At 44.3% G+C, this 25,046-nt stretch overlaps 1 long non-coding RNA gene across 2 annotated transcripts; it reads right to left on the bottom strand.

The window, feature by feature from the left end:
- Positions 1-13,563: 13,563 nt before the first annotated feature.
- Positions 13,564-19,644, bottom strand: LOC125551550. Of its 2 annotated transcripts, none has more exons than XR_007302781.1 (2): positions 16,017-19,644; positions 13,564-15,745 (listed from the first exon to the last, which is right to left on the bottom strand). It is a non-coding gene; the product is annotated as an uncharacterized LOC125551550 (long non-coding RNA). The 2 variants fall into 2 exon arrangements; XR_007302782.1 differs by having other exon boundaries at positions 18,067-19,644.
- Positions 19,645-25,046: the final 5,402 nt, after the last annotated feature.

The raw sequence follows: 25,046 nt of genomic DNA, 5'->3' as shown, positions 1-25,046 counted from the left end.
GTTTTCTTTAGGATTCGCCGGTTTTTCTCGGTTCTTCTAGTTAGCGGACGTTCGTCCGAACGTTCCTTTTAGTGAACGGTTCCTCGTCCGTTAGAAACAACTAACGAACGCTCGTTCGTTAGTCTGTTCGTGAGTTTTCTTTTATCGGATTTATTCCACGAATTTTTCTGATCGTGATTTCTGATCCGATCTTAGTTTCTGTTTATCTTTTCGCTCGTTTAACGGTATCAGGCGATTCAAGCGCCTGGAGTTTCGTCTCGAAACCCTCTTTCCGTTTAACCAACTCAAACAAGTTTTTTCTACTATAAAATTTGACCTAGTTTCATATTAGTAAATGAAGCTTCTTTCTTTCGCCGTTTGAGTTTCGTTGCTTCGTTTGATTTGATTCTTTTTGTGAACCGGAGTTCTTAATTTGAACTTTCTGGTCAACCTCTCTTATTTCAGTTTTGCTTGTGCATCGTTGCTTGTTACTTATGTATGTTATTGTTTTCTTGCAATAGAATTCCCGAAGTGCGAAGCGTGTTACTACGAGTCTCTAGGATTCGCGGATCGTCGGCAAGGCAAGTAACACTTTGATCATATCCCATTATTACCCAGTTTTTATGCATTAGTTCCAATCCTCAAACATTGCATGATTAGGATGTCATTAACTTGTGGGTTGGGAAGTAGTTGCTGAGGTAGAACCTATTGCCCTGTTACATTCAAACCCTTGGGAGTTACTTCTACGTATTGCTTATTGCTATGCTATGCTCGTAGACGTGGTTTGGGTTTGAGTGAAATTCATGTCAGATGTGAGATTGTTAATTACTGGTTCAACTTAAGGTGGCAACTTAATCAAACAACTGGGTGGATTGAGGCACCTGGGGAACCCAGTGTTGTCTGTTTTTTTGGAAATCCCGGGGTACCCGTGTGATCTTCCTATGGACCGCCACCCAGGCTCAAAGGGAACTGAGATGATTCATGCTAGAAACTTCCGTGTGCAGCCACAAGCTATTATGGGCTCTAGCATAGTTGAGTAAGTTACATGAAGCTCTTGAAGAGGTAGATCAGCAGGTAGTGGGTTTTGTAGGTTTGGTATGGTCTACCCAGAGTAGAGAGTTAACGTTTTTGAAAGACTGTGTCTCGGTCATCCGTTTCTCAAACACCATGTAGTGCGAGAAATTCAACGGAGGCGGTCGAGTCTTGTGGGGAAAAGTGCGCAAACCTCTGCAGAGTGTACAATCTAATCATGGTTAGCCGTGTCCCTGGTTATGGACAATTCTTGAGTATCTAGTACTTGGGTTATCTCATGTATCTCACCATGATTAATTAATACTGTTGGGATGTTAATTCACTTTAATTGGGATTGAGTTGGGGATGCCTTCTCAATGATGTTTCAACCACCATGATAGTAAATTAAAATATATTCCGTTGTTGTAGGGAAAAATTGGCTTTTCGCAAAACTACAACCATACAGCTTTCCACCAGCCATATATGCATGTAGTGATAGCATTATTCTGTTTCAGCTCTACTGTGTTATTTTGCTAGCATATTCCATGTGCTGACCCGTTTTCGGGCTGCAACGTATTATGTTGCAGACTTTTCATACAAGGAGTAAGGTTCGTTAGGTCGTTGCCGTGCAGCTCAGCTATGCCGTTGGAGTTGATGGACTCACTTTATCTTCCAAGCCTTCCGCTGTTATTGCATTAGATGGCCTTAAGCCATATTATTGTAATAAGTTCTCTTTGGAGACATTCGATGTAATAGTGTGTGATTGCTATTCTGTTATAAATCCTTTGAGTATTGTGTGTGTCAGCATTACCGATCCAGGGATGACACTGAAGCACAGAGACTTGACCATCTGAGGTCGGGTTGCTACAAGATGGTATCAGAGCACACGCTGAGTGTAGGACACAACCACTAAGATAAACCCTAGGTCACACTTCTCTTCTCATTTCTGACTCCTCTCCATTTTCTACTCTTTAGGATGACGGAGATGAAGAACAAGTTTGCACAACCGGATGAAGACACACCTTTTGGACGCCACTTGAAGGAAGTCACTAGGTACTTGAACATTGGAATACCAAGCTTCACCGGGACGTACAACACCACTTTACCTGAAGAGGAGCGCTGGATGATTCAAGTACAAGTTCCAGGAAGGACGTTCTCGCCAACTTCTAAACCCATAGAATTTTCCTTCGACGCATCAACCTGGAGTTTAGGAAAGAGTATGGCAGCTCACATCACCATGGGACGCATTGGAGAAGTTTACAACAGGGAGCTTAAGGACACTATTTACCAAATATGTGGGCGCTGAGACGAGAAATGGGAAGTAATCAGCACTAAGAAGGATAGATCCATTGCAGCTTTCATCCAGGAGTTAAACCAGCACATTCGACATCAGGAGAACCAGATGTGTGCGGACATGATGGACTTGAAGAAGGCAAAGACTAGGATCATCGAGCTGGAGGAAGAACTCAAGTTTACCCGCGATGGATATGAGGAGGAAATCAAGACCCTACTGGAGAAGAATGACGACTTAGTCAAGAAGATCGGAGTATTCATGGGAGGACCAACACCAATAGAAGAAGAAGAAGAACCCTAGGAAATACGCCCCGAGGACTACATCATCATCGACGACACCGACTCCGACCCTAGTGATGATGACTTTGAAGACGAAGCTGGAGCAGACATCATGGAGTCTTCCACCGATCAAAATTTCTAGATGACTACCATATATTAGTAGTATTTCCGCCATGTATATAGTAGTAGTGAGCACTTTTGCGATAGTTCTAGACCGTTTGTATGCCCTTGCTTGATTGATTGAGTGAAATGATTGTGTTTGTCTCATGTGCATATGGGTAGTGTTCTCTCATTAGACCTCTTCTATTCTAAATCTCTTCCATCTAAAACCCTCAGATGCCTCCGAGACGTGACACCGGTTTTGCCTTTCCGCCGGAGCTCACCCAGTTGATCCAGCAGCAGAATGCGTTGATGAAATTGCTAGTTCAAAACCAGGGCAACAACAACAACAACAACCCACTGCTAGTGGACAACCTAGCCCATTTTCTAAGGTTACAGCCGCCGGTGTTTTCCAGTAGCACCGAGCCTATAGTTTCTGATGATTGGCTACGCCGAATTGGAAGGGAGTTGAACACCGCAGGTTGCACAGATGTTGAGAAGGTGCGCTTTGCCGCACATCAATTGGATGGACCAGCAGCCTCATGGTGGGAGAATTACACAGCCACTTTTCCTATAGACAATGTCACTTGGGACCAGTTTCAGCAAGCTTTCCGCACAGCCCATGTCTCCACTGGAGCTATGCAAATGAAGAAGCGGGAATTCTGCAACTTACGCCAGGGGAACCGTACTGTGGCTCAGTACGTGGATGAGTTTAGCAAGTTATCTCGCTACGCCCCTGATGATGTGGCCACAGATGCCGCGAAGCAGGATAAGTTTATGGAAGGGCTGAATGATGAGATGAGCATGCAGTTGATGGTAGCAACCTTCAACAACTACCAGGAGTTGGTAGATAAGGCTCTTATGATTAAAGGGAAACAGCAGCAGATTGAGAGCCGCAAGAGAAAGTATGGACAAGGGAAGTATAACTCAGGAGCTCAGTAGAAGCCTCGCCTAACCCCGAACAAGGGAGGACTTGTTCACAACCATGGAGGTCACAACCACACTGGAGGAGGATCACATAACCACAGTGGTGCTAAGAATGGGAATGGGGACGGAGCTAACAACAATCAAAACCGCTCCAACCCGTCCACTCCCGCCAAAAGAGACTTAAGTCAGGTTACCTATTTTAAGTGCGGGAAGACAGGGCACTATACCAATGATTGCCCCGAAGGAAGGAATGGAAACGGAAATGGAAGCACTGGGAAGAAGCCCAATCCATTCAACAAAGGACAAGTGAACCACGTTAACGTGGAGGAGGTTGAAGAGCAGCCGGACGCAGTAATAGGTAAGTTTTTGGTTAAGTCATTTACCACTCTTGTTCTTTTCGATACTGGTGCATCGCATTCATACATATCAAGGGGATTCGTGGATAAGTTTAAACTACCAACCCAAACCCTTAGGACCCCTCTTTTAGTGAGTTCACCCAGAGAAGAGTATATGGCTAGCCGATGGTGTGACCAGATACCCTTAACCATTGGTACACATGTTTTTCCGTCTGACCTAATTATCTTAGAGTCACAAGGATTGGATGTGATATTGGGTATGGACTGGATGTCAAAGTTTGGAGGAAGCATTGACTGTGCTAGTAAGTCGATTTATCTCACCACCCTGGAAGGAAAAAGGATTAAGTATGTATCTAGGCATGTGCCTAGGAGGAGTCAAGTGAATGCCCTTACGGGAGTTGTTCAGGAGGAAATGCCTGTAGTGAAGGATTACCCGGATGTTTTCCCAGAGGAGTTACTAGGCATGCCACCAGACAGAGATATTGAGTTTTTGATAGAGCTGTTACCAGGAACAGGACCAATATCCAAGAGACCCTATCGGATGCCCGCAAATGATCTGGAAGAAATTAAGAAACAGATCAAGGAGTTATTGGAGAAAGGATATATCCGAAGAAGTTCATCACCTTGGGGAGCCCCAGTACTTTTGGTTGAGAAGAAGGATAAATCCCTGAGGATGGTTGTTGATTATCGAGCATTGAATGAAGTGACGATTAAGAACAAGTACCCAATGCCGATGATCAACGATCTGTTTGATCAGTTGCAAGGAGCTAAAGTGTTTTCGAAGATCGATTTGCGATCGGGGTATCATCAGTTGAAGATACGAGAGAAGGACATACCAAAGATGGCGTTCACAACGCGATATGGATTATACGAGTACACGGTCATGTCGTTTGTACTGACTAACGCCCCTGCCTATTTCATGAGCATGATGAACAAGGTGTTCATGGAGTATTTGGACAAGTTTGTTGTGGTGTTTATTGATGATATCATGGTATACTCGAAGAACGAGGAGGAGCACAAAGAGCATTTACGTTTAGTTCTCGAGAAGCTCAGGAAACACCAATTGTATGCTAAGTTTAGCAAATGCGAGTTTTGGCTGAAGGAAGTCGGATTCCTTGGACATGTTATATCAGGAGAAGGTATAGCAGTAGACCCCAGCAAGGTTCAGTCAGTCACTGAATGGTTGGCACCCACCTCAGTTAGCGAGATCCGCAGTTTTCTTGGACTCGCAGGATACTACCGGAGATTCATTGAGAATTTTTCCAAGATTGCAAAACCAATGACTGAACTGTTGAAGAAGGATACCAAGTTTAAATGGACAAAAGATTGTGAAGCAAGTTTTCAGGAGTTGAAGAAACGTTTGACTACAGCCCCAGTGCTAGTACTACCAGATATACATAAGGAATTCCAAGTGTATTGCGACGCCTCTCGCTTAGGACTTGGATGTGTGCTTATGTAGGATGGAAGAGTTGTTTCGTATGCCTCACGACAACTAAAACCTCATGAGTTGAATTATGCCACGCATGATTTGGAGCTAGTAGCTGTAGTGCATGCGTTGAAGAATTGGAGACATTACCTTATTGGAAACCGTTGTGATGTGTACACGAATCACAAGAGTTTGAAGTACATCTTCACCCAGTAGGAGCTGAACCTTAGGCAGAGGAGATGGTTGGAGCTTATAAAGGATTATGACATGAAGCTACACTATCATCCAGGAAAGGCCAATGTCGTAGCAGACGCATTGAGTCGGAAGAGTTATGCTAATACCCTTGAAAGTAAAGGACTGCCGAAGGAATTAGCAAAGGACATCATGGAACTTCGGTTAGAGATTGTACCTAGAAGGTTCATTGCCACAATGGAGGTTCAGTTGACATTGCTGGACAAGATTCGGGAAGCTCAGAAAGATGATAAAGAGATTGCCGAGATAAAGGAGAAGATGTGCAAAGGAAAGGCCAAAGGTTTTCGTGAGGATGAGCACGATACCCTATGGTTTGAGGACCGAGTTTATGTGCCCAACAACCGGGAGATCAGGAAGTTAATACTTCAAGGGGCCCATGACTCACCATACTCGATACACCCCGGAAACACCAAGATGTATTTGGATTTGAAGGAATGTTTCTGGTGGACTGGTATGAAGAAGGATATTGCCGAGTATGTAGCCGTATGTGATGTATGTCAGGGAGTTAAGGCAGAACATCAGAAGCCAGCAGGATTGTTACAGCCTATGCCGATACCCGAATGGAAGTGGGATAAACTTGGCATGGACTTTATCACCGGATTACCCAGGACTAAAGCAGGATATGATTCCATATGGGTAGTAGTTGATCGTTTGACCAAAGTAGCTCACTTCATCCCAGTGAAAACCACCTATACAAGTGCAAAGTTGGCCAAGATCTATATGTCCAAAATCGTATGTCTGCATGGAGTTCCGAGGACCATCGTATCGGATCGAGGAACACAGTTTACTTCAAAGTTTTAGCATCAGTTACACCAGACTTTGGGAACGAGATTGGAGTTCAGTAAAACGTTTCACCCGCAGACAGATGGACAGACTGAGAGAGTCAATCAAATTTTGGAGGACATGTTGAGAGCCTGTGCGCTAGATTATGGATCCAGTTGGGATGACAATTTGCCGTATGCAAAGTTCTCATACAATAATAGCTACCAAGCCAACTTGAAGATGGCACCGTTTGAAGCCCTGTATGGACGCAGGTGCAGAACACCGTTGATGTGGGATGAGGTAGGAGACCGACAGTTTTTTGGACCAGACTTGATTAAAGAATCTGAGGAGAAGGTAAAACTGATCCGAGACCGACTGAAGATTGCTCAGTCCAGGCAGAAGAGTTATGCAGACTCAAAACGCCAGGAGGTAACGTACGAAATTGGAGACAGAGCATATCTGCGAGTATCGCCCTTGCGAGGAGTGAAACATTTTAGAGTTAAAGGAAAGTTAGCCCCGAGATTTGTAGGACCGTATCACATTTTGGAACGGATGGGAGAAGTCGCCTACAAGTTGGAGTTACCTGAGGGATTGTCAGGAGTCCATGATGTGTTCCACGTTTCACAGCTGAAGAAGTGTCATGCTGAGATGGCGGAAATACCATTAAGAGATACAGTACCCTTGGAGGCGATTCAGTTGGACAGTGATTTGACTTACGAGGAGAAGCCAGTTAAGATTCTTGAGTTTGCCAGCAGAGTCACCCACAGTAAGGTTATCAAGTTTTGTAAAGTTTAGTGGAGCCACCATACCAAGGATGAAGCTACCTGGGAATGAGAGCATGATCTCCGCAAGGACCACCCATACCTATTTTCTAGCCAACCCGAATCTCGAGGGCGAGATTCATCTTAAGGGGGGTAGGTTTGTAACATCCCAAAATTTCAATTTGGAATGTTATACATAGATCATCCATGCATAGCATGTTTTATTGCTTTTCCGTTCCGTAATCCTCGAAATCCTAAGCAGCTCAAGGACCCTCGGAGAGAGTTGGGGATTTCCCGGTCTTCATATTTGATTATTTTATCAAATAATGAAAAGAGGATTTGATTTTAATTATTTCTCTTCGAAAAATATTTCACATTAAAAATTAAAGAGAGGAGATAATATGACTTCACCAAAATAAATGAAATATTGGAGGAAAAATATTAAAATTATTAAATTGATTTTTATTGGATTTTATTTGCATTAGAAAAATTGCATGTTTTTCAAAATTGCATTTTACGGCCAAGAAAATGTTCATCTTGTTCTAAATATTTTATTTAGACGGTGAAGAATTGTTTTGGCATTTTTAGGTTTTTATTATTTTTTTCTTTTTAGGATTTTATCTCGGTTGGCGAAGTTTAAAAAAAACAAAAAAAGGGTTCGGCGCCGACTGGGCCTAAGGCCCAGCCGCGCCAGGCCGCCGCCGCCTCCTGTGCGCGCGCGCCGCCGCCGCCGCCACTCGGACCGGAGTCCGAGTTGGACTCGGCCTCCGCCGCGCCTTGCCCCTCCTCCAAGTCGCCGCCCCCGCCCCTTTATATACGTCACCACCCCCGCCCCCAACACTACCACCACCGCCGCCTAGCCCCGCCGCCCCTGCCGCGCGCAGCCGCCGCCGCCAAGCCCTGCCGCCCCGCGATCCGCCGCCCCGCACCCCGCCCCGATGGAGCCCCTCGCCGGAGGTAGCCACCGCGCCCCGCCACCGGTTTTTTATAAAAACCGTTTGGTTTTTTTTGAAAACCCTAGATACGTTTTTTTCGGATTCGCCGGTTTTTCTCGGTTCTTCTAGTTAGCGGACGTTCGTCCGAACGTTCGTTTTAACAAATGGTTCCTCGCCCGTTAGAAAAAACTAACGAACGCTCATTCATTAGTCTGTTCGTGAGTTTTCTTTTATCGGATTTATTCCCTCGAATTTTTCTGATCGTGATTTCTGATCCGATCTTAGTTTCTGTTTATCTTTTCGCTCGTTTAACGGAATCAGGCGATTCAAGCGCCTAGAGTTTCGTCTCGAAACCCTCTTTCCGTTTAACCAACTCAAACAAGTTTTTGCTACTGTAAAATTTGACCTAGTTTCAGATTAGTAAACGAAGCTTCTTTCTTTCGCCGTTTGAGTTTCATTGCTTCGTTTGATTTGATTCTTTTTGCGAACCGGAGTTCTTAATTTGAACTTTCTGGTCAACCTCTCTTATTTGAGTTTTGCTTGTGCATCGTTGCTTGTTACTTATGTATGTTATTGTTTGCTTGTGATAGAATTCCCGGAGTGCGAAGCGTGTTACTACGAGTCTCTAGGATTCGTGGATCGTCAGCAAGGCAAGTAACACTTTGATCATATCCCATTATTACCCAGTTTGTATGCATTAGTTCCAATCCTCAAACATTGCATGATTAGGATGTCATTAACTTGTGGGTTGGGAAGTAGTTGCTGAGGTAGAACCTATTGCCCTGTTACATTCAAACCCTTGGGAGTTACCTCTACGTATTGCTTATTGCTATGCTATGCTCGTAGACGTGGTTTGGGTTTGAGTGAAATTCATGTCAGATGTGAGATTGTTAATTAATGGTTCAACTTAAGGTGGCAACTTAATCAAACAACTGGGTGGATTGAGGCACCTGGAGAACCCAGTGTTATCTGTTTTTTTGGAAATCCCGGGGTACGCGTGTGATCTTCCTATGGACCGCCACCCAGGCTCAAAGGGAACTGAGATGATTCATGCTAGAAACTTCCGTGTGCAGCCACAAGCTATTATGGGCTCTAGCATAGTTGAGTAAGTTACGTGAAGCTCTTGAAGACGTAGATCAGCAGGTAGTGGGTTTTGTAGGTTTGGTATGGTCTACCCGGAGTAGAGAGTTAACGTTTCTGAAAGACTGTGTCTCGGTCATCCATTTCTCAAACACCATGTAGTGCGAGAAATTCAATGGAGGCGATCGAGTCTTGTGGGGAAAAGTGCGCAAACCTCTCCAGAGTATACAATCTAATCATGATTAGCCGTGTCCCCGGTTATGGACAATTCTTGAGTATCTAGTACTTGGGTTATCACATGTATCTCACCATGCTTAATTAATACTGTTGGGTTGTTAATTCACTTTAATTGGGATTGAGTTGGGGATACCTTCTCAATGATGTTTCAACCACCATGATAGTAAATTAAAATCTATTCCGTTGTTGTAGGGAAAAATTGGCTTTTCGCAAAACTACAACCATACAGCTTTCCACCAGCCATATATGCATGTAGTGATAGCATTATTCTGTTTCTGCTCTACTGTGTTATTTTTCCAGCATATTCCTTGTGCTGACCCGTTTTTGGACTGCAACGTATTATGTTGCAGACTTTTCAGACGAGGATTAAGGTTCGTTAGGTCGTTGCCGTGCAGCTCAGCTATGCCGTTGGAGTTGATGGACTCACTTTATCTTCCAAGCCTTCCGCTGTTATCGCATTAGATGGCCTTAAGTCATATTATTGTAATAAGTTCTCTTTGGAGACATTCGATGTAATAGTGTGTGATTGCTACTCTGTTATAAATCCTTCGAGTACTGTGTGTGTCAGCATTATCGATCCAGGGATGACACTGAAGCACAGAGACTTGACCATTTGAGGTCGGGTCGCTACATCATAGGAAGCCGAATCAAATAGATTATTCTTTATAATATTTTTTCAAAAGAAACCAATGTCAGCAAATTGATTTTTAAGCTGGCCTATTGACCCTAAATTTTCAGAAGAAGTACCCGGATCTTTTGCATTGGCAAAGTTTGAACATATCTGTTAAAGGAGATTTTATATGACATTATGGACACGTATCAAGAAGGAAATGACAAGGATTTAAGGATGATCAGGTGCCAATTCGGAAAACCTTTATCCCGGAGCACAACCTGTCATATTTGTTCTTGTGTTTATTTTTTGTAGGATCAGTTTAACATGAATAAATCCAAATTAAACTGGGGGCTAATGTCGGGGATATACCCCATGGTGTAACCCGGCCGGAGATATGACCCGGCTGCGACTTAGCGCTTCATCGGTAACCCGCCTGAAGACTGGCGAATCACTTATGACCCGACCGGGCCTAGAGACTCATTAATTACTTGGCAGGCGGGTCAGAGGAGTGACAAGACCCGATGGCCCAGAAGGCCAACTCATGTTATGTTAGGCCAGCTTAAGAGGATAGGCATAAGGAGTATTCCCTTACAAAGGAAGCAAGACTAGGATTCCACGTGTAATAGAATAGTCCTAGTTCTACTAGGACTCCACATGTAACCCTCCCCTCCAACTTATATAAGGAGGGACAGGGCACCCCAAGAGGGACAAGTTTTCACAAGTTTAGACAAATAAGTTAATAGATCTCAAGATAGAGGTAGCGAAAGAGCACCCTTGTAATCGTGAGCATCATCATCAATATCAATGAAGCGGGATGTAGGCTTTTACCTCCACCGTGAGGGGCCGAACCTGGGTAAAACCTCGCGTCTCTCATCCCACTCAACCCCTCTCAAGCTACCACATAGATGCATTGACCACACGACTAAGTCCTCACACTAAGGACATCTGCCGAGACAAAACCACGACAAATACCACAACTCAAATCAAAACAAAGGATTGGGCTTCCCAAATAAGCCGAAAACAAATACATAACCCCACATGCATTTGTTGGAAGGAAAATCCTTGGTAACTACTTGAATTCCCACCTAAGAACTCCTGAAACTCTCGGTTATGCAATCTGGTACAACAAGTACAAGGAGCAAATATCATCACACAACTCCTAGCAGAATTCTACGCTCTAAATGTACCGTCTCCTCAACACATAACCAAGAACCTTGGAAACTGTGTACCTCAGACCTTTGAAAAACATCTAATATACTAGTTATGGCAATACATCTGATCGCTCTCCCTAGTACTGGGTGGTTCTAAACTACTCTCACCACAAGGAGTATAGAAGCGTTTTCGATGTCGGTGTCCTCTGATATTCCAGAACTAAAATGATAAGCACTGTGACAAAAACACCTTGGAGCTCAACTCCTTGGGACACTTCCATAGCCTCTAAATGATAGGAGGCACCAATAACAGAGTTCACGTCATAATGATGTCAAACCGATTCCTACAATACCCGCATGATCCTAAAAAAATTGAGTGGGAAGAGTAATGGAATAAAAACACCTATGTCACAATTCCTCACCAAAGCGACTAAGGGGATAAGCAGCAAAAATAATTCCTACTATCTGATATATAGCTAGACTCAAAATAGGTTTTTTTCTAGATACAACAACGGCAATGGTTCGATCAATCAAGGGGCTCCTGCGGTCGGTAAGACTCTGATACCAACTTGTAGCGCCCAAGATGCGATTCTATCCCAATCATGTTATGAGTTCATGATTGGGGCTCAAACGCATTTCGAGCGCATAGCAAGGTGGATATCATTACAACATACCATGTACTAAATAGATGAGAATACAAGGTAAAGGCTTACACTCGCCACAAGCTACACCATGAATACAATAGTACATCTATACATAGCCATCATCATATACAAGAGCAAGATCTGGCTACGGATGAAATCAAATGAAAAAGAAGAACAACATACACCCTGCTAATCCCAGGCACCCAACCCGGAACTTATCCCTTGATCGAAGAAGAAGCAGAAGAACTCCAAAACAAGCAACCATCGCTCTCAGGTCAGATCATCGCATTACCTATACCTGCAACTATTGTTGTAGTAATCTGTGAGCAACAAGGACTCAGCAATCCCATTACCATGGGTATCAAGACTAACAAAACTTAATGGGTATGGAATGTATAAGTGGTGATGTTGTAGCAAGCACTAAGCATTTGTATGGTGGCTAACTTATGAGTACAAGAATAAGAAGAGAAACTACGCATAACGGTTGCAATCTATTAATGATCAAGAAGTGATCCTGATCTACTTACGATTCACTCATAACCCCACTATGTTCTCCTCTCGAACCACACTTGAAAAGAGACGGTCACGGTTACGCACGTGGTTGGTATATTTTTAATTCGGACATAGTGTCAAGTTCTCTACAACCGTATATTATAAATTTCCAATCTGCCACATAATCGGGGGCACAGCTCTCGAAAAGAATAAACCATGTAGGGGTGTCCCAACTTAGTCCATCATAAACTCTCACAATTTGCGGAGGTAAATCTCCATCTCGGGACAACCCAATCAAGCTTGGAATCCCAGTGCACAAGACATTTCGACAACGGTAAAACAAAACCAGCAAGACCTCCCAATGTGCCGACACCTTGATAGGAGCCGCGCATATCTCGCCTCAGGCCATGATCGGATGGGACAAGCTATGAGTAAAACCAATCCTCAAGTTTTCTCGTAGTGGCCCCGCAGGCTGCCCGGTTTGGACAAGCACTCATGAGGAGGACTGGCCCAAATTGTTGATTAATTATCCTTAGGTGCTAGCTGGTCCCTGTGCAAGTTTTAGTTGTTATTAGGCAAATGGTATAACCAAAGTTGGGCCTTGCTGGAAGAGTTTAGTCAAAGCAAACCGTCAAGGGGGTCAAATAAACCCTGACCATGTTAGGAACACAAATCAAGGAACATAACACCGGTATGACGGAAACTAAGACAGCAAGAGTGCAACAAAACACCAAGCAAAAGGCTAATCCATCCACCCATTACCAAGTATACTAGACCGTGACGGTGCGCGTTGCCGCGCCCGTCCATTTTTACAATAGAATGATAGTGAATTCAGAAATATATGGATACATAGAAATGTATGTTATTATGTGTTAATCAAAAGTAACCACAAATCTTAAGTAGAAGGGTAACTTGTTTTTACCAATCACCATGATATGGGTATGTACACTCTTGATGTCAGAACGGTAAAATGGCATAACAGCTATGTTAATTAGTTAACTACGAAAATCTAATGGATCATCTTTTTCTGAAGATCTGGAACTTATGGTTACTTCATGATCACCCTAAGTCGCATCGCCGTGAAAATTTCTGGAAACAAAATAGCTTAGCAACACAGAAGCACATAGCGATGATGGTCATAAATAGCATGTTGTAATTGTTGCTACGTGCTGTAGGCGAGCATCACATTTGTTAAAATTAGATATTATACATAGCTAGGCGCACGGAAGAAACATAAATAACAAAAATGGAAGTAATAACATTACGGAATCAAAAAATATGTGAGGATTGATATATACCTCCTAATAGCATATATCAGTCATATGATCAGTTCACATTTCAGTTAGAAAAAAGTGCAATGTATCCTTGAATATTGACATGAATTTGCGTAACATGCGGATCACTACAATACATTACACTAACTATGAGCATATAAACATATAGTCCATCTAAGAAGACAGGGCCTTCTATGCATGTCTCAAATTATGGCACTGCAGTGCTATCAAGCAGAATGAAAACTTGTAAAATCCACCTGCATGGGTGAGAGAGTTAGGGAATATAGCACACGAGACTGAGAAAAATATTTTTCTTTATTTAATTTATTTTGATTCCATCTTAGATGCTAATACACAACTAAAACTATAAATCAATAATTCAAAAAATTCAAAAATTCACAAAAAAAGAACAAATCAGGCCAAATAAGGTAAGTGTGCATCATTTTAGTAACATATAAGTCTGAGTAACATTACCATTAGTTAATATGCTTATGCTATTTGTCCCAATAATAAATCATATGGGTCCAGAGATAAACAAATTTATATTTTACTTCTTCAGCAAGCGCATAGTTGTATTAGAATTTTGTATAGGAAGAGCCAAAGACATCGTAGAAAACTTTCTTTTCTTGTTGTAGAGGACAACAATGGTGGAATCGTATGAAACAAAGACTGCTATAGTCCTATGGACAAGTATGTAGTAACCAAAGGGACTGTTATGAGACAAAGATTTATTAATACATAGCAAATATGTTGAATGTTTTTAATAGTTTGTTGTGGTCCTTCATTTTTTTACTTGATCCAACTATCTTGTAAAATCTATACGTTGTTTTTACTCTTCATAACTACACAAACACAAACACAATCTGTTACAAATTTAATCAAAATGATAGAATCAGCATGGCATGTCTAATTTCTGGTATCATTTTGTGAGGATAAAATAAGAGATTGCTGCCCCTAGCTAATTCCATCTATATCAAGAAATTACTGCAGCCTAAATCCTAGTGCGGACTAATATTATCACATAGAATAAATTAACGAAGGGCCGACTAACCAAAAATTTTCCTTCCCATTGTCACTGTCGTCGGGCTTCGATGGCCGGGCTCGACCATCAGTGCGATATAGCAAGCATGGTACTGTATGTCGATATGTATCAAATTGGCAAGCAATGCATCAAAACCAACCTGTGCTGACTTGTTTACTATTTTCAGCTTCCTCTCAGCTCCGACCATAAATTCACAAGGTACCCATATATAGATGCATAATAATAGAAAAAACTTTATAAGTTTAATAATCTGACAACTTACTGACAAAATTAAAATCCTCTATATTTCATGGTGTAACTTTCAGCAGGGCAAGCGTCAAAATGGATTTATTGACATCAAATTGCAGGAAAAGAACATTATAGGCTGAGATAAGGAACTCATTTTTCGTGCTGTGCAATTTGTTAAATGAATGGCAGGATAAAGAATATGTTAGACGCACTAAAACCAGTAGAATTACACATACAGGTAGCATGGGCTCCATCGTCCAGTTCTCCTTCCCCATTCCCCTCCATACTTCCGCAGATCCTTCACCGGTGGGCATGGTTGACATTCATCTTCCCCCCTTCTCCAAGTGTCCCCTCCTTCCTACCTACCCTCTTTCCCCAACTCTGCATCGAGTTACAGATTTTTTTTCTTTAGTGATGCTATTCTTTGCACCCCCAAAATTAAAGCAGGTTCTCTGGATTAATCGACTGAACTTCGGTTTCACTAGGTTGGCTTATTCTGCTGCATAAGAAGTTTTGTGAAAGTGATCTGATAGGCATAATGTGTTCATATCCAGAATGTGATGTGGAGGCATCAGCACCTTGAACAATATTCCTGTTTCGTTTGTGCATTTTTAACTTGCTAACTAACCTGCTACATATATAGGGCAAAAACAACAGGCAGTACTGCAATTATTTCAATCAATCATAGAGAGTGGCATCATATTGTACGAATAGAAAGGTAAATATAATATGCATAGATAGTTAGATGGCGCACAAGTTAAATGAGGCATAACAGCATATGAGGATACTCATACTAACCTGTCCGTTGACCACTGGATATTGGTAGATTCAGCTGCAAGAAAGAAAGAAATCCATTTTTTTTCTCTTTCCTTTTTTGCGGGGAGAAATCCGTCCTCTAGAGATCCTGCAATCATTTCGAATTATGAGCCAAAGAACAAATTCATAAAAGGGATAACATTTCAGCAGATTGCAAAAACTCAGATGATTACCCTAAGTGCACTGTGCACTTGGTCAAAGAATAATGCGAGCAGCAAGGGATAATCTGTAGATGTCTCTAAACTATTATAGAAAAAATTCGACAAAAACATTGAATTTAAAATCAGCACATCATATTCTAAATGGGTAATCCCTAAACCGTTTAATCCAGCATAATGAGCTAACCTACCAGAACGTACCTGCGTTGTTTGTGAACAGAAAGAACAACATCAATGAAACAAATTTTGAAAATGGATGAAGAATTGGGGGAAGAGGGGGTGGGGGTGGGGGGTAGGAAGGAGGGGGGATTAGAATAACTTAGAGACCTAAGCATCACCAATCTCTGTCACAGAATGGTTTGGGGAAGGAGCAGGAAGGAGCAGCGGCCAGGTTGGGATTATATGGGCGCCTGTGACTTAAAGATAAATATGAATGGACAAACGAAACTGACCTGTTTTTATGGCCATTAACCAATCAATCAATCACTGGCGATAGAACTCCAATCGACATACTACTATTCGTCGTTACTGCATTGTCCCGTCGCGCTGTGCAAGTGCGACCGAGCGGACACCGTGCCATCGCCCGTCAAGGCCGTTCGTCGCGTCGGTCAGATCACAGCGCGGTGGCCATGGGAGTCGTCTCTCCCGCATCGATCGGAGCCCAACATGGTCGCGAAGACCGAGGAGCCGCCACGCGAATGAGGAAGGCTGCGACCTTGTGATTGTGAACCAAACGAGGGTTGCGAGTCATGTATTTTTTTCCCTTCAGCTTTTTTTAGACAACTTTTTTCCCTTGATTTTTTTAGACAACCTCACGAAGCTTTATTAATTTTCCCTTCAGCTGCACCTGCACGGATGGGAGGCTGCTAGAAGCCCATTAAGGCCAATTTAACGACAGAGGCCCAAAAAAGTGACCGGAGAAGCGGCCCAGGACGATTAGCGCTCAACTGTAGCGAACGAGGCGAGCGTGCATGCGATCCCAGGCCAATCTGACGGCCGAAAATGGTAACAAGTGACGATCCGACGACTCTGAACGTTGATGGTCTGGGAGGGCTCGAAAGTTGCATAGTTATAATGATTCTAAATAGATGCATTAATTAAATAACAGATATTGTGATATCCCATGATATCCATGTCCCAACATGGAACAACCTCAAACTGCACCTGCAACTAGCAACGCTATAAGAGGGGCTAAGCAAAGTGGTAACATAGCCAAACAACGGTTTGCTGGGATGGTAGAAAGGTTAGAGGCTTATCATGACACTTTGGGAGTCTTGATAAACAAGTGGTAGGTAGCGCGACATAGCGATAGCATCGAGATAACTAGCAAGCAAAGATAGTAGCGGTATTCAAGGTAATGGTCATCTTTCCTGAAATCCCACTAGGAAGAAGACTGAATCCATGATGTAGACGAATCAACGTAGTCGAATTAATCCTCACAATCGCAACGTTACCGGAACTATCAAGAAGAAGCAACACTAGAAAGAAGAAACAACATGGTAAACCAACAAGCATAATCATGGCATGATGCACAATCAAGTATGATGGATGTCCGGTTTAATGAGTCATGGAATGGCAAAGTGCAACAAACAATACTACAAATTAAGTGGAGCTCAATATGCAATGAGTTACATATTGACGAAACACCACATGCGAATTATTTAGTGCGCTCTCGTTTATGAAAAAGACAAGCTTAAATATTGGTTAACATGGCAAGACGTGAAGCATAACTAAACTAACTATTTAGGCAAGTTTAAATGAGGCCAAAAATAACAAACTACAATTATGGAAAATCCCCACATGCATATTTCAAATTTGGTATTGTTCTACCCTATACATAATTTTAGAGTTGTTAAACATGCAAAGTAATGCCACCATGTTAAACTATGCACTTTTCTAACCCATTTACATATAAAGTTTATTTAATTCGGAGCTATGATTATTTAGTTATGAAATAAATCATTTCAACATCTCATTGATGCAAATTAATGCAAATCAATTTTTAACATTTTTAACATGGATGAAAGTTGCAAATTATGAAAGTACATGAAATTCTAAGCATTTTACATATAAAGTTTGTTTAATTACAATGCACGGATTATGAGTTATTAATGCATGAACATGGAGGGTTTTTTTCTGTAACGCAAGTTTTCTCTGGATAATTACTAAAATCGCTGGACAGAAAAAAGACAGAATGGGCCAAAACTGCACTTGGGCCGATAGTGCAAAGGTAGCCGCAGCAGTGGCTCACCATGGGCTGAGGCCCGGTCGGAGCAGAGGAGGCTGACTGGGCTGGCGAAGGCGGCTGGCGACGCTGCGGCCCAGGTCGCGGGTTAACGTGGTCAGCAGGATGTGGTCAATGCACGCAGTCGTGTGAGCGGGGGGGGGGGGGGGGGGGGGGGGGGGGGGGGGGGGGGGGGGGGGGGGGGGGGGGGGGGGGGGGCGATGCAGAGGACGCCCGCAGAAGCAGGGCTCGAGCACGAGCTCGCAGGCAACGGGGAGATGGTGCAAGGCAGGGCTCCGGCGGCGTAGTCAACGGGCAAGAGAGGCCGCCGACCAACAGGGATGGCCGGAGAAGGTCCCGTGGAGGTGGTCGGCGCTGTAACAGGGAACATCGACAGAGGGGGTCGGGTGAGATAGCGGAAGACTCACCGAAGAAGAGAAAGGGGAAGGGAGAAGGGGCGGTGAGGAAGACCTGCTAGTGCTGCTCATCGGTAGGAGGACGGCGAGGGCGGAGCAAGGCGGCGGCGTGGGCGACGAGGTGGAGGTTGGGGACGACTCGTTCTGGCCAGAGACAAGGCCATGGGCGGCGCTGTTCGGGACTATCGCTACTTCTTGCGGGGTGCTCGGGGCAGGGGCTTTAGGACGGCCATGTCAGTTCCGGTCAGCGGCAAGAGATCAGGCCATAGGGAGAGGCAGGGGCAACAAGAAAAAACAGGGGGAGTGGGAGAAGAGGAGCGACAAGGAGGTCCTGGCCTGATGATAGCGGGGCTGCTGCTAGCTCTTGGTGAGCGGCTGGTCTAGCAGCTCAGCTGCAGGGGAGCGGGGATCGATCTAGGAGTGAGCGGGGCTCCTCCTCGAGCGGGGATGCTCGGCAAGAAGAGGGAGGCGGCACTGAGAGCCGGGTGGCTAGGTCGGGAGACTAGGAGAAGGTTGGTGGCGACGGATCTGGAAGCTATGGGTTTGGATCAGGGGCAATCCGGAGGTGGAAGGAGATAGGATGACTGGCGGCGGTGGGACTTGGTGGCGGAGGAGGAGGTTGGTACAGGCCATGAGCAGCGGTGCGGTTGACCCGCGACGAGGCTTGCGAGGCGAGCAAGGATCGAGAGGAGTGGAGTGCTTCAGGAGGAAGGGAAGGTGGATTTGGTTGGTTGGCTGGGAAATTGAGGAGGATTTGGGATGAGCGGCAGCGGCGACGAGACAGGTTCCTAGGATCTAGGTTTGGATAAAATTGGTAGGTCTTTGTCTGCTATTTATAACATAGACAGATTGGGGGAGTGGTTTGGAGCCATATGATCCAAACCGATCGGCCATGTTCGACCGGTTCGGGTCCGGGGGGAGTTTCAGACACGCACATGAAGGGGTCTGTGTACTATGGAGAAAGACTTTGGTTTAGGCAAGAGAGAAAACAAAAAACAATGTTGCAAGTGTGGTTGATCTCAGAATGACCAATCATGACAAGGGAGAGATGTGACAATGACGAACAGATGCAAGTTTGGAAAATGATGACAAAAGAGTGCCGGTGCAATGCGAATGATGCGATGAAGATTGCAACAAAAAAACAACACATGGCGATAACGGAATAAATGGAAGGCATCTGGAGCGTCGGTCTTGGGGCATCACACTAATCTTGGCCTGATCTACATATCAGTGACAGAAAAGGACAAGACACACATTTTTCACTAAGTATAAATGATGGTTTCTTGTCATCCAACAATATTATCACTTTGGAATACTTTTTATAACAATTCATATTATTGCTAGGTTACTTCATGCTTACCCTTGTGGTTTACCGAACCACTCTTACGAGAGAGTAAATAGTGTACGAGGTGCTCGACCGCGAGAGTAAAACCCAACAGAACCTCGCCGACCTTGACGTGTGGCTATAGGAGGAAATACCGATGGCCGCAGCCAAAGCGTGTGACTTCTACCACCATTTTTAAAGCACGTGAGATCCCCCGGTGTTCTAGGGCCCCTTTGACTCATAGGGATCCTATTAGTAGCTAGTAAATGTAATGGGATCCCTTCAATTAAAAATTTACAAAAAATATGGGATCCTTTAGTTAAGTAGCTATATGTTCAAAACTACTTGGCGGACTAAGCTGAAACTTTCCCACTTCGTGCAATATGTCTATGTAGAAATACCAGAATTTTTTATGGTTTTTTGGAGAAACTTGAATTTTTGGTTCGTTTTACAAAATGGTTGTGACGCCCGGGTAATCATGCTACAGTAATTTCACGCTAATGATGCCACGTCACCTCGGTTACTGTTATTAATCTCGCAATGGTTCAAAAACGGTTCGAATTTAAATTTAAAATCAAGTCAAACGATTAAAGTTTTCAAAAGTCAAAACTAAAATGTTCTTAATGTGACAAATAAATCATGGATATTATTGGTGGAGTAAAAACATCTTTATAAAATATTTAAATACCCTTAAGTGATTAAAACAACATCAAAACAATTAGTTATACTCCTAAAATAGTTTATCAAATACTAAACTATTTTTATTCTGAGGTAAAACTCCTTAGAACAGTGGATTAATTTGACACACTATTTTTGGAGCTATTTTCATATTTTACTAAACCAAAAATATAGTACAACTAAAATAAAAGAGAAATGAATAAAAGATAAATAAAATAAAATAAAGAGAAAGCATTCACCCCCGGGGCTCCGGCCCAGCAGGCCACCGGCCCAACTGGGCCACGACCCACCAGGCCGGCCCAACCGGCCACCCTCACTCCCCATATCCCCCCACCACCAAACCCTAACCCACCCCGTCGCCCCACTCCCCCCACGACGCCACCTCTCCCACCTCCCGATCCAGATTGGATCGGGATCGAACCACCCCACCTCCCTGACGACGCCCGCCGCCGCCGGACCTCCACCACGTCTAACGCCGCCCCTGCCTCCTCCCAGGCCCCCCGCCACTCGACTGGATCGGGGAGGGGCCAAATCCCGCGCCGGCCGAACGCACCTCGACGCCGGCGCCCATCCCCTGCGTCTTCGCCCGTCGTCGCCGGCCTGCCTCCCCATCGCCGCCTCATCTCCGACCCCCGCCCCACGCCCCACTGCCCGGTGCCCTGCAACCCCTTGTGAGGCCCCTCTCCTTCCCCTTTTCCCCGCAGCCACCGCCGTGCGCTCGCGCTCCGCCACGCCGTGGCTCCGCTCACCGCGGCCCCGCTCCTCCTCCGCGTGCGTGCTCGCGCTCGCCGCGCGCAGACCACGTTCGCCCGTGCCCTGCCTTGATGAGGCCTCGTTGGCCGCGTCCCGGATACGCCCTGTGCGTGCGCCGCCCGCGCCTTGCCTCCCTCCCGCATGCGTGTTGCTGCTTCTATCGCGCGCCCGCCTGCCTTTGGCCGCGGCCACCCATGCCGTCCGCACGCCCAGCTGCCTCCCCTGCCGCCCTGCCCTGCACCGCCCGTTCCCCTGGCCGCAGCTGTCGGCGGCCACTTGGCCGGAGGTTGCCACCGGCGGTGGCTGTGGCCTCGTCCCCTTCCGGGCGGTAGCCCGCTAACCCGAACCCGCTGTGGCCCTTTGGCCCAATGACAGTGGGCCCCTGCCCAAGAATGTTTATTAAAAAAAAGGGAAATTATAAATAAATAAAATATTAATTAATTAATTAAGTTAATTAATTATAATTAGAATAACCTAATCACTAATTAACTTAATTAACTGTTAGTTAATTAAAACAGAGTATGACGAACGGGACCCACCTGTCAGGTTGACCAAGTCAACTACTGACGTCATGCTGGTCATGATGACGTCAGCAGACACTATTCTGGATAATGTTGATTAAATTAATTAATTAAATACTTAAAATGTTTTAAATCTTTTAAAATCAATATAAAATAAACCGTAGCTCGGATGGAAAAACTTTGTACATGAAAGTTGCTCAGAACGACGAGACGAATTCGGATACGCAGCCCGTTCGTCCGCCATGCGTCCCTAGCATAGTGAACCTGCAACATTTCACCTCCGGTTCATCTGTCTGAAAACGCGGAACCCCGGGGATACTTTCCCGGATGTTTCCCCCCTTCGCCGATATCACCTATCCCTGCGTTAGGTCACCCCTAGCAACGTATTGCCGCGTCTTGCTTTGTGTTACATTTGATTGCTCTGTTATTTATTTTGTTCCCCCTCCGTTACTTCTTTCCGGTAGACTACGAGACTGACGCTGCTGTTGGTACCCCGATCGACTACGGTGTTGACGACCCCTCCTTGTCTGAGCAACCAGGCAAGCCCCCCCCCTTTGATCACCAGATATCGCCTACTCTTCTCTATACTGCTTGCATTAGAGTAGTGTAGCATGTTACCGCTTCCCGTTAATCCTATACTGATGCATAGCCTGTCCTTGCTACTACTGTTGTTACCTTTACCTGCAATCCTAATGCTTAGTATAGGATGCTAGTTTATCATCAGTGGCCCTACATCCTTGTCCGTCTGCCATGCTATACTATCGGGCCGTGATCACTCGGGAGTTGATCACGGGTATATACTATATACTTTATACATGATACATGTGGTGACTAAAGACAGGTCAGCTTGAGGAGCACCCGCGAGTGGATCTTTGAGGCGGAGCGACAGGGCAGGTTCCGACCACCTAGGAGAGAGGTGGGCCTGGCCCTGGTCGACGTTCGCGGATACTTAACACGCTTAACGAGATCTGGGTATTTGATCTGAGTTTGGCCATTTGGTCTATACGCACTAACCATCTACGCGGGAGTATGGGTATCCCGGCGTCGTGGTATCAGCCGAAGCCTTCGTGACGTCAGCGACTGAGTGGCGCGCGCCGGATTGGAACGTAAGCCTGCTCTTGTATTAAGGGGGCTAGTTCTGCTTCCGGCCGCGTACGCAACATGCAGGTGTGCTAAGGGCGATGGGCCCAGACCCCTGTGCGCTTAGGTTTAGACCGGCGTGCTGACCTCTCTGTTGTGCCTAGGTGGGGCTGCGACGTGTTGATCTTCCGAGGCCGGGCATGACCCAGGAAAGTGTGTCCGGCCAAATGGGATCGAGCGTGTTGGGGAATGTGGTGCACCCCTGCAGGGAAGTTAATCTATTCGAATAGCCGTGATCTTCGGTAACAGGACGATTTGGAGTTGTACCTTGACCTTATGACAACTAGAACCGGATACTTAATAAAACACACCCTTCCAAGTGCCAGATACAACCGGTGGTCGCTCTCTCACAGGGCGACGAGGGGAGGACCATCGGTTAGGATTATGCTATACGATGCTGCTTGGAGGTCTTCAGTCTACTCTCTTCTACATGCTGCAAGACGGAGGCTGCCAGAAGCGTAGTCTTCGAAAGGACTAGCTATCCCCCTCTTATTCCGGCATTCTGCAGTTCAGTCCACATATCATAGCCTTATTCCAGTTGATACCAATGCATACATATGTAGTGTAGCTCCTTGCTTGCGAGTACTTTGGATGAGTACTCACGGTTGCTTTCTCCCTCTTTTCCCCGTATCCCTTCTACCTGGTTGTCGCAACCAGATGTTGGAGCCCAGGATCCAGACGCCACCGTCGATGATGACTCCTACACCGGAGGTGCCTACTACTACGTGATGCCCGCTGGCGACGACCAGGAGTAGTTAGGAGGATCCCAGGCAGGAGGCAGGCGCCTCTTTCGATCTGTATCCCAGTTTGTGCTAGCCTTCTTAAGGCAACCTTGTTTAACTTATGTCTGTACTCAGATATTGTTGCTTCCGCTGACTCGTCTATGATCGAGCTCTTGTATTCGAGCCCTCGAGGCCCCTGGCTTGTAATATGATGCTTGTATGACTTATTTTATTTGTAGAGTTGTGTTGTGATATCTTCCCGTGAGTCCCTGATCTTGATCGTACACGTTTGCGTGTATGATTAGTGTACGACTGAATCGGGGGCGTCACAATGGTCCCATATGTAGGCCACAAGGGGGGGGGGCTATTTCTAAGTAAGACGTGTCTTCAAATTTTTTGAAACCATGTGAGATTTTTATGAAAAATTAAAGTGCTAATATTAGGATACCATGCAAAGTTGGAAAAATATTTGATAATGTTTAGATATTCTATAGTTTTTCCACTTAAATAGCTATCAAAATGCTAAACAGAGATTGTTGCAAAAAATGGTAATTTTGACTAACATTAGTTCTTAGTTCTTACAAATGTTTAATAAAGTAGTACTAAAAATTTGAAATGGAAACGAGCTAAAATGGTCACAACAAAAGGGTTGTGTGCACATTAGTATGGGAAATGGTTCACTAGGTGATCAATCATTCTTCCTCTTATGTGTATTTTTCTCATAGTGTGTTGTGCCAATATACTTGGACTCCCTCGCAATTTTTAGTTATTATTTTTTTACAATGTTTAGATATTTGAATTTTTTTTCCTCTTAAATAGCTCTAGAAATTGTAACTAAAGATTATTACGTCAAATGGTGATTTTAATTCTTATTCATTCTTACAAGTGTTTAGTAAATGTGCGGTAAAATTTCAAAGTGAAAATGAGCTTTGGTCCTAGGTAAAGGGTTGTGTGCATATTTGTATGTGATGTTATGGTAGAATAATTCACTAGGTGTTGAATCATTATTTCTCTTATGTGTATTTTCCTCAGATTTTGGTCAGAGTGTGTCGTGCCAATATTTGGACTCTGTGCCAAATTTTACTTATTTTTGACAATGTTTAAATATTTTATCCTAGTTTCCTCTTATATAGATGTAGAAAATAGTAAATAAATATTATTACATAAAATGGTGATATTATTTCCTATTCATTCTTACAAGTGTTTAGTAAAGTCGTAGTATAAATTCGAAGTGAAAACGAGCTCAAATGGTCATAACAAATGGGTTGCGTGCATATTTGTATGAGAGATAGTTCACTTGGTGATGAAAGCTATGATGAACATTTTTATCATTTACATTTTCAAAAAGGATGTTGAAACCCTAGTCTCTTCGTCATTATGATGCACTTAGTGACCTTTTATTAAAATTGATCTAAGGCAACAAGCCCTAAATCATTAACAAGAAGAGTACAAA

Source organism: Triticum urartu, chromosome 4 (assembly GCF_003073215.2).
Source record: "Triticum urartu cultivar G1812 chromosome 4, Tu2.1, whole genome shotgun sequence".
In the NCBI taxonomy this organism is placed as follows: Eukaryota; Viridiplantae; Streptophyta; class Magnoliopsida; order Poales; family Poaceae; genus Triticum; species Triticum urartu.
Note: the sequence above shows the minus strand (reverse complement) of the source record. Positions and strands in the feature narration are given on the sequence as shown.